The sequence below is a fragment of the Melanotaenia boesemani genome, chromosome 2 (genome assembly GCF_017639745.1).
Source record: "Melanotaenia boesemani isolate fMelBoe1 chromosome 2, fMelBoe1.pri, whole genome shotgun sequence".
Lineage (NCBI taxonomy): Eukaryota > Metazoa > Chordata > Actinopteri > Atheriniformes > Melanotaeniidae > Melanotaenia > Melanotaenia boesemani.
In genome coordinates, this window is record NC_055683.1 from 16,468,166 (window position 1) to 16,477,426 (window position 9,261).

Below are 9,261 nucleotides of genomic sequence, written 5' to 3' on the forward strand. Positions count from 1 at the left end.
TCTTATTAAATGGGAAGTTAAAAAACAATAAGTAATAGTAATATGTTAAATATAATAAAATATAATGTGCAATAACCTGCATTAAACCAGTAAGATATCAAAACCTCATCATCATTTACAGTAGCAGATTCATCATGACATCCTGACATCTGATACCATGATTAGCTGCCATGATCATGTGACACAGAAGGAATACACTGTTGTTGGGCTTCACACACAATTTTAATGCTAAAAACTCTCAGAAGTGAAAACAAATGTTTTTTTTTTTTTGTCTCAGCAGAGCGGTATCTCCATATTCATCTTTATTTAACAAAAGGCTCATTTATACCTTTAAATCGTAAATAAAAACAAATGTTCCTTCATTTTTTATTTGACTCATTACTCTGGACATATTTCTTTCAGAATATTTCAAAGTAGTTTAGAAAACACTGCAGATTATTCCATCACAGAGATTGTTTAAAGCTGAAGCAGAGGAAAAACATGTGAGAGCGGCATAGAAACCTGACCTGAGAGTTTCGAGTTTCGAGTTTCCCAGTCCATCAAACAGCTTCTTCAGTCCCGAGTCCTCGATTCTCATGTCAAGTTCCTTCAGTCTGGAGGCCTGAGAGCTGAGAGCTGAGAACAGAGCTGAACATCCTTCATCTGACAGGGAACAGCTGCTCAGTCTGAAGAGGAAATAATAAGAGAAGTACTAATCTATCACATGATGTACCCTTATAACAGCAGCAGTATATTTCTCCACATCCTGCTATATATGTACTTACAGAGCTTTGTTGGAGGCTTTGACCACTGGCAGCAGCCTCAGAAGAACCTCCTCTGAAGGAGAGTATTTCTGCAGGTCAAACACCTCCAGATCTTCTTCTGATGAAAGTAAGATGAAGGCCAGAGCAGACCACTGAGCAGGAGACAGTTTATCTGTGGAGTGGTGTCCTGATCTCAGGAACTGATGGATCTCCACCTCTAGAGAACGATCACTCAGTTCATTCAGACAGTGGAACAGATTGATGCTTCTCTCTGCAGACACATTCTCACTGATCTTCTCCTTGATGTACTGGACTGTTTCCTGATTGGACTGTGAGCTACTTCCTGTCTGTGTCATCAGGCCTCGTAGTAGACTCTGATTGGTCTGCAGTGAAAGACCCAGGAAGAAGCGGAGGAACAAGTCCAGGTGTCCATTTGGACTCTGTAAGGCCTCTTCCACAGCACTCTTATGGAGATGTAGTTCTGGTTCATGTAAACAAACAGAAACTGTTTGTTCATATTCCAACAGGTTGATTCTAGAATTGATGAAGGTCAGACGGACATGAAGAGCAGCCAGAAACTCCTGAACACTAAGATGGACGAAGCTGAACACCTTCTCCTGGTACAGTCCTCTCTCCTCTTTAAAGATCTGTGTGAACAATCCTGAGTAAACTGAGGCTGCTGTGATATCGATGCCACAGTCTGTCAGGTCTGATTCATAGAAGATCAGGTTTCCTTTCTGCAGCTGATCAAAAGCCAGTTTTCCCAGAGACTCAATCATCTTCCTGCTCTCTGGACTCCATGTTGGATCTGTCTCAGCTCCTTCTTCATACTTGACCTTCTTGACTTTGGTCTGGACCACCAGAAAGTGGATGTACATTTCAGTCAGGGTCTTGGGCAGCTCTCCTCCCTCTCTGGTTTTCAGCACATCCTCCAGAACTGTAGCAGTGATCCAGCAGAAGACTGGGATGTGGCACATGATGTGGAGGCTTTGTGATGTCTTCATGTGGAAGATGATCCTGCTGGCCTGCTCCTCATCTCTGAACCTCTTCCTGAAGTACTCCTCCTTCTGTGTGTCAGTGAACCCTCTGACCTCTGTCACCATGCCAACACAGTCAGTAGGTATCAGGTTGGCTGCTGCAGGTCGTGTGGTTATCCAGAGGCGAGCAGAGGGAAGCAGTTTCCCCCTGATGAGGTTAGTCAGCAGCACATCCACTGAGGTGGACTCTGTAACATCAGTCAGGGTCTCATTGTTGTGGAAGTCCAGAGGAAGTCGACTCTCATCCAGACCGTCCAAGATGAAGACAACCTGGAACTCTTCAAAGCTGCAGATTCCTGCTTCTTTGGTTTCAGTAAAGAAGTGATGAACAAGTTCCACCAAGCTGAACTTTTTCTCTTTCAGCACATTCAGCTCTCTGAAAGTCAATGGAAATGTCAACTGGATGTCCTGGTTGGCTTTGTCTTCAGCCCAGTCCAGAGTGAACTTTTGTGTTAAGAAAGTTTTCCCAATGCCAGCCACTCCCTTTGTCATTACTGTTCTGATTGGTTCATCTCTTCCAGGTGGGAGTTTAAAGATGTCTTCTTGTCTGATGGTTGTTTCTGGTCTGTCTGGTTTCCTGGATGCTGTTTCAATCTGTCTGACCTCATGTTCATCATTGACCTCTGCAGTCCCTCCCTCGGTGATGTAGAGCTCTGTGTAGATCTGGTTCAGAAGGGTTGGGTTTCCTGCTTTAGCAATCCCCTCAAACACACACTGGAACTTCTTCTTTAGACCAGATTTAAGCTTATGTTGACAAGCTGGAGCAAAATATTCTGAAAGAAAAGAAGAAATAAGATAAGTCAGTAAAGATTTCAAGCCACTAAGGAATGGGGATGTGAATATGTGTTGAGACATCAGTAAATGTGTCATTTATCCAGCAGCTTCAATCTCTAGAGAAATCCTCTTACTGCTCTGCAGACGCTCAGCCAGCTCCTCCTGCTTCATCCTCCTCAGGAAGTCCAATGTGATCTTCATTAACGCCTCTCTGCTGCTCCTCCTCTGCTCCTCATCCTCACCCTCCAACACTGAGCATTCTGGGTAATCTGGACTCAGAAGCTTCTGGATCTTCTTCAGCTCATTCTTCATGAAAGTGATCATGTTGTCCTCCAGCAGCTGGAAGAGAAACGATATGAAGGACACAATCAGACTGAAATCATCGAGCCAAACATCAGATCCATGTTGGACACACTGACAATCCACTGGTCTACAAAGGTCAGCATGGAGATGATGTGAACAGAAGAGATGGAAAAGTAGTTGTTGTACATGTACAGACCATAAATATGGAGTCCAGCTGTGTTTGATGCTGCTGGGCAGACTGACCACTGGGAAGCTCTGAGCTCTGCTGGTCCACTCTGTGGAGGAATCAGGAAGAATCACATCACATTCTGTCACATGAAGAAGCTGCTTTCAGCTTTTAGGAAGATCTTACCAACACCTTCATGAAGCTCTCCCTCCCCGCTGAAGTATTCTGGAGCAGGGCTGTCATAACCACTGTGTGACTGGATTGGACTGGATTGACTAGACAGCTCCCAGTGTAAATATCTTTGACTGTTTATGTAAGATATATCTGATTATCTTTGAAGCTTCTCATCATCATCATCATCTTCATCATCATGTTTCAAACAGTGGGAGGAAGCCAACGTCAGATGGAGATTCATGAGAGGAACTGTTCTAAAACCAGACAATGTTTTGATTCATTTGTGAGTCAAAGGGAGTTTTAGGGAATTTGCTTTACATGTGGAACATGCAGCAATTCTGTTTCCTGAAAGGTTTGGAAGTTGTCTAAAAGAAAACAAGCCAAAAAACTTAAATCTGCCACTGAATGTTCGACCAACTGAACATCAAGTTCAAAACTAATATGTTATACATGTTCACAGAGCAACTTTACTCTGTTTAGGGAAATGGAAACATAGGTGACATTGGAAGCAGCAACACATTCAGCTAAAGCTGTTCAAGAGGCAAAGTCAGCCAAAAAAGAAGCTCTACAATGGAGTCAAGACTGAATATCATAAGTAATACACAGTATAAAAAGTAAGGAGAAGCTCATTCACACTGGAAACATGAAGCTTTCTGAATTCTTAGAGAAATCCAGCTATCTGAGTTTGGAAAGAACTGAATCAGACTGGTCTGACTGGGTTTAGGGATCAAACTGCAGCTGGTTGCTGGTTGAACCATCTGATCCAACTCGTCTTAACATTTGAGCCCATCTGAATGTCCTGATTCTCAAAAACTGTAGAAGCAAAAAGATTCACAACAAGAAGTAAAACCTGATTCTGAGAGTTCAGCTTTGACTTTTACATTTTAATACTAACAACTACTTACTGTCTGTTAGATCCAGGACTTTGTTGGAAATCCATGAAATCTTCCTTTGACTGGTCACTCTTCATGGACACACAGCTGGGTCCAGGTTCAGGTTCAGGTCCAGCTCCACATTCTAGCTTCTGAAGGATCCTGATAGAAAAGCAGAAATGTTATTAAATCTCAGAGTTCAGCCTAAAACCCATTTTTGAAGTTCAGAACTGATGTATTCAGAGGAGCTCATCCGGGGCTTAATTTTAGCCGGTGTCCTATCAGTTTAGCATACTCATCACAGTAGCATAGATTACATTAACACGTGTGCGGGTTAGGGTTAGGTGCCGTCGTCAGCTTGCACTATGCATATGCTGATCTGACAATGTATGCTAAACTAACAGAACACCGGGTCGGAACGTGTTCCGGCACCTCCATCACTGGATTCGGAACTTATTTTATTGGGTCTGCAATCTACTGTGTCATTACAAAAAATCACCCAAATAAAAATATATAAATGAATATTTGTTTTGTGTTTAGAATAGTTTTCTGTTTTGTTACTGTATATTTCCCATTGAGATTACATATTAAAGAAAATCTTGCATAATTTACAGTTGAATTTTAGGCTACGTAGATGGAAAGAGGGAGTGGATCAGGTTGCACAGGCGTGCAATGATTTTGAGACTGCACTTAGTAATAAAATGGTAATAATATGGTAATAAAATGTCAAAAGAAAAGGAAAGTTTGCTAAAGTTTTTCAAACTAGCTGGCCACTCGGATCCTAAACAAGTCAAAATCGTATCAGCGGATCAACAGTGCAGAGGCAGCAGCAGTGTTAATGTGAGTGATGCGCCTGCTAGTGGGAATGATGACCCACTCAGGGATCAAAGCGAAGAAGATGATGAGAGGTGAAAGGAGGCTGTGGGCTCCACAGATGCTATATGGACCATTTTGGATAAATAGACTAAAAATGATGGTGGGATGACATCGCAATAATTATCTGCTGTGTTTTTGTTGCTGTTGATTATTAGATCATTGCAGTATACTGAGCAAGAAAAGAAATGCAAGTTAAGCCTGGTACACACATAACAAATTTTGGGCTGTTTTTGCCTCTTCCCGACCTCGGACAGCAAACGCCCGATCACCGTAAGATTTCCCTACCCAACCATCATTTGGTCTGTGTTACGAGCTGCTTTGTCCCGATTATCTGCTCCAAAACAGATCGCAGCCAACAATTGGAAAAATTCAACATGTTTAATATTTCAGTGCCAATTTCTGAAGAACACCAATGACTCTTGTATTCTGACTGTGTGGATGGTGACGTGGCATGAAATGTAGCCAATCAGTGAATGAGCTGGCTGGGGAACAAGGAAGTATATAAAGTCCCAGTTCACGCTGTCTCCAGTTTGTTATTTTTTTCAGTTCTGGCTTTTTCTGTTAACAATAGTCCCAAGACCACCATCAATATATAATATATAGCAACGTGAAAGAGTTCAGATCCTATACTCAGGCCTAAAGTGAGAAACACAGCTGATGCTCCAGAAGGAAATCACCCCAGAGGTAGTATGGTAGAAAGAGTGGGACCTTCACAACGCATTTCAGACCAACTAGCTAGCTAAGTAGCAGTGTTCTTTTAGAACTGGAATGTAACTTTTTCTGAAAAAACAACAAAGGTAAGACGTGCGCAGAGATTGTATGTAGTGTGCAAGCCAGGTTTTTATTTGTCAAACACAAAGCACTGGTTTATTAATTACATGTGACTTTCTGCTGTCACCTGGGGGCTCGTGCTAACTAATTGTTACTACCAGCAGTGGAAAAACATTCTTATATCCATTCTTTATCAATCCATTCACATTCTGCTAATGCTGTTCTACGGGTGAGCGCAAACCTATGTCACAACCCAGAAGTCAAGCGACCACAAACTAGTTGTCGGTGAAAACTGACCTGCTATCCAACCAGTGTCTATGTTAGAGTGTGCAACAGATCGTCACAGTTATACGTTTTTACCACTGATAATATAAAACAATTAAGCATATCATTCAGCTATATTGATAGCCTTAGTGTCAAGGCTTGAAAAAAGACATTAGGTGAAGCTAACGGCAGTAGAATAAAAGGAATGTCCTAATCGTCTCCGCCAATACATGGGTAAATAAACCAACTTAATGGCCAGATGTTCAGTTTCCCGATCTTGCAACTACAAATGGAGATGTATGAGGTGTTTCAATGTTTTCTCTTAGTAAGACTTTGTGATGGAATAATCTGCTGCTACAAAGATTATAGTTATGTAGGCTAAATACGAAGGTGTGGCGCTAGGGTGAATTTGTCTGAACGTAGGATGTGGATTTATCTGGATCAGCCTTGAGGTAGACCATCAAATGATGACATTCATGATGCTGTTATCTATTTTGTACACTCAAATGAACCCTGAAATCTTCTGACTCTTCACACCACTCTTGACACCACCATGTTCTTTTTTATTCACTTAGCCTGATTTCATGTTCACATCTTCTCCTGAAAGGTGCAGCAGATCTGATCTGATCTGATCTCTGACATGGCGAAGAGTCATGGACAGTTAGAGATGGACATCTCACCTCTGAGTGGTTTTAGAGGGAGGGACTCCCTCCTCTCTGTCCTGATCCATGATGCTGGATTCACATCAGCTCACACACACTTTCTACCTTCACCTGCAGAGGAAACACACATCATTCATGTGAACATCAACTGAAATCCTCCTTTCCATCATCTGCTGTGCAAAGATCAGCTGCTATGTACTTTCAGATATAATTTATTATTATTATTGTTATACTGGTGGTTAAATCTCAGTTCTTGTACTAATTCAGCTATGACAAAATTTACCTCTAGAGATATCTGCTAGTTGTGTTTGTGTGTGAGTGCATGTTCTTTATGTATTTGTGGCTCAGTCATTGGCTAGCATTTGTTGTTAGTACATACTGATACCTTTGGACAGTAAGCCATTAGAAAGTGATTAAACAATAACATGAAGAAAAGAACATGTATCAGCTGTCTCACTGCAAGAATAAACCACTTTCAGAAGCTTGGCTGATTCCTGCAATGAGACAAGACCTAGAACGTTACCTAGCAACCACCTAGTAACCGCTGCAGCAACCCTCCTCCTCTTCTGCCTCCAGCGGCATCGTCTACAGCTGGATTGAACTCAGTCTGATAAAGTTTAATCTTAATTTTCATCAATTAAATCATGATAAATTATATAGAGAAACCTTTCATGAAAAAAATGACAACTTATTAACTCATTAATGCCTGAATTTATTTGCAAATAACACCATAAATACAAGAAATATATGATACAAAGAAAAAGACTGGAATAAAATAAAATATTATTAAATATGACACAAATTAATAGCAATAAGTAAATAAAAAATGTATAAAAGCAAATAAATAAATAAAATAAAGGCCAGAAGTGGTTTGTTGTAAATTTACAACAGGCATCAAGGGGTTAATCTGTCATGATTACAGTGCAGTTTTTAGTTCATACTACACATCTGGTTTTTACAGGTTTTTGTTTAGTCTGAGATTTTTAAAAAAAAAAAAACTAATAATGCAACTAAAAGAATCTTCTCATATATCAGATGGGCCAGTTTGTGTTTCTGATACAGGTGCAGGTCTAATTAGTTTTTAAAATATTTAATTATAATGTGTTTTCATAAAGTTGCTAGTGGTGTTTGGTCAAAACTTTCAACTTAATTCTTTATGCTGCTGCATTGACCATGAAGTAAATGAAAAGAAAAAAAACTGAAAATATTAATCATTCATTATTTTATTGAAGATTAAAGTTCAAACTACAGATTTAGTAGATAACAGTCCCAACGTAATTTATCCTAACAGAGCATGAGCGTTACGTGTCGGCATGAATGTTTTGTTCTTCAGTAGATGAGAATACGTTTTATAGCTTCTATATCTATTCTGCTTCATAAAAGCCAAATAGTGAATGATTAAACCAGGATTCGTCCTCTTATAAAAAAGTCAAAGTTCACTGATAGACAGGAGCCACGTATCCATGACATTCACCAGCTGCTCAGCCTGTTACCTTCTCCTGGTGCTGGGACTGGTTGCAGCCACTTTAGCTGATTAAACATGAATTTAAATTAAAACTACATCCAAACTGTTTCTATAGTGACTAAAACATTGATCATCTTTCAGACATTTTACTGTTTTCTAAAATGTGTGAAATCATTTCTAGAGATGAAGGTGATGTTTTCCATGTTATTTAACTGAAAATGCTTCAGATATTTATTTTACTGTCACGTGTGAACTAGTGTAAAATATTTAGCTTTATCTAGTTGAAAAAATTAGCTAAAGATGAATTTATTTCTACCAATCCACAGATAAATGGACATGTTCTGGCGGCTAAAAGTACAGTAGATGTAAAAATAGTGGAGGTGGCGGCCTTGCTGGCTACTTGTGAGATGCAAGGAGATTTTTAAAAAGAAATTAAACAGAAAAGAATGATGTTCCTGAAATAACATGAAGATGAACGATGATGAAGGAAATGATGTTGCAACATCAAACTTGTAAAACTTCTCTGACTCCTTATACTGGAAACACAAAGAGAGGCTCAAAGTTCAAGTTTTTCTGCAGCAACATTTCTGTCTCATTATCTACTAAACCAGTTTGATCCAAGGATCCATGTTTCACTGCCATCAGCAGGAAGCTGATAGCTCCCACTTTAATATTCTATTCTATTCTATTCTATTCTAAAGTCATTTATCTGAGAGTAAAACACCTCAAACAAGAATTCAAATAATAATTCAGTGGTAGTCAGACTGATTTGAGTCCAGTTGGACCCAGGTGCTGTCAAGTAGTGCTAGAGGAAGTGCTTTTTTTCTTCCTCTCCCTACAATAGTCCTTTGTTTAATTATGAGGTCACAATTTCATCACACAATATCTGGTGCAAAAGACACCTTGATTCCAGGATCAATAATCAATAATCTGATCATCATGTAGATTTGTCTTCAAACATCAGAGATCAAAGTTGGAGCTGAAATCAGAAGTGAACACGTTCTCCAAACATTGCAGAAACAAAGAGGAAAATTCAGACTTACAGTTTGTTCAGAGAAGAAGAAGAAGAAGAAGAAGAATCTCCACTGATACACAGGTGAGCTCCTTCCTGGAATGAGTTACATTTCTACCTGTGCTGGAGGGAGGACAGAGAG

General features: G+C 39.9%; 1 pseudogene; it reads right to left on the reverse strand.

Moving 5' to 3' along the window:
- The window catches only part of LOC121656977, a 28,123-nt pseudogene extending 26,321 nt beyond the window's left edge, over positions 1 to 1,802 (reverse strand).
- Between the last annotated feature and the right edge of the window lie 7,459 nt (positions 1,803 to 9,261).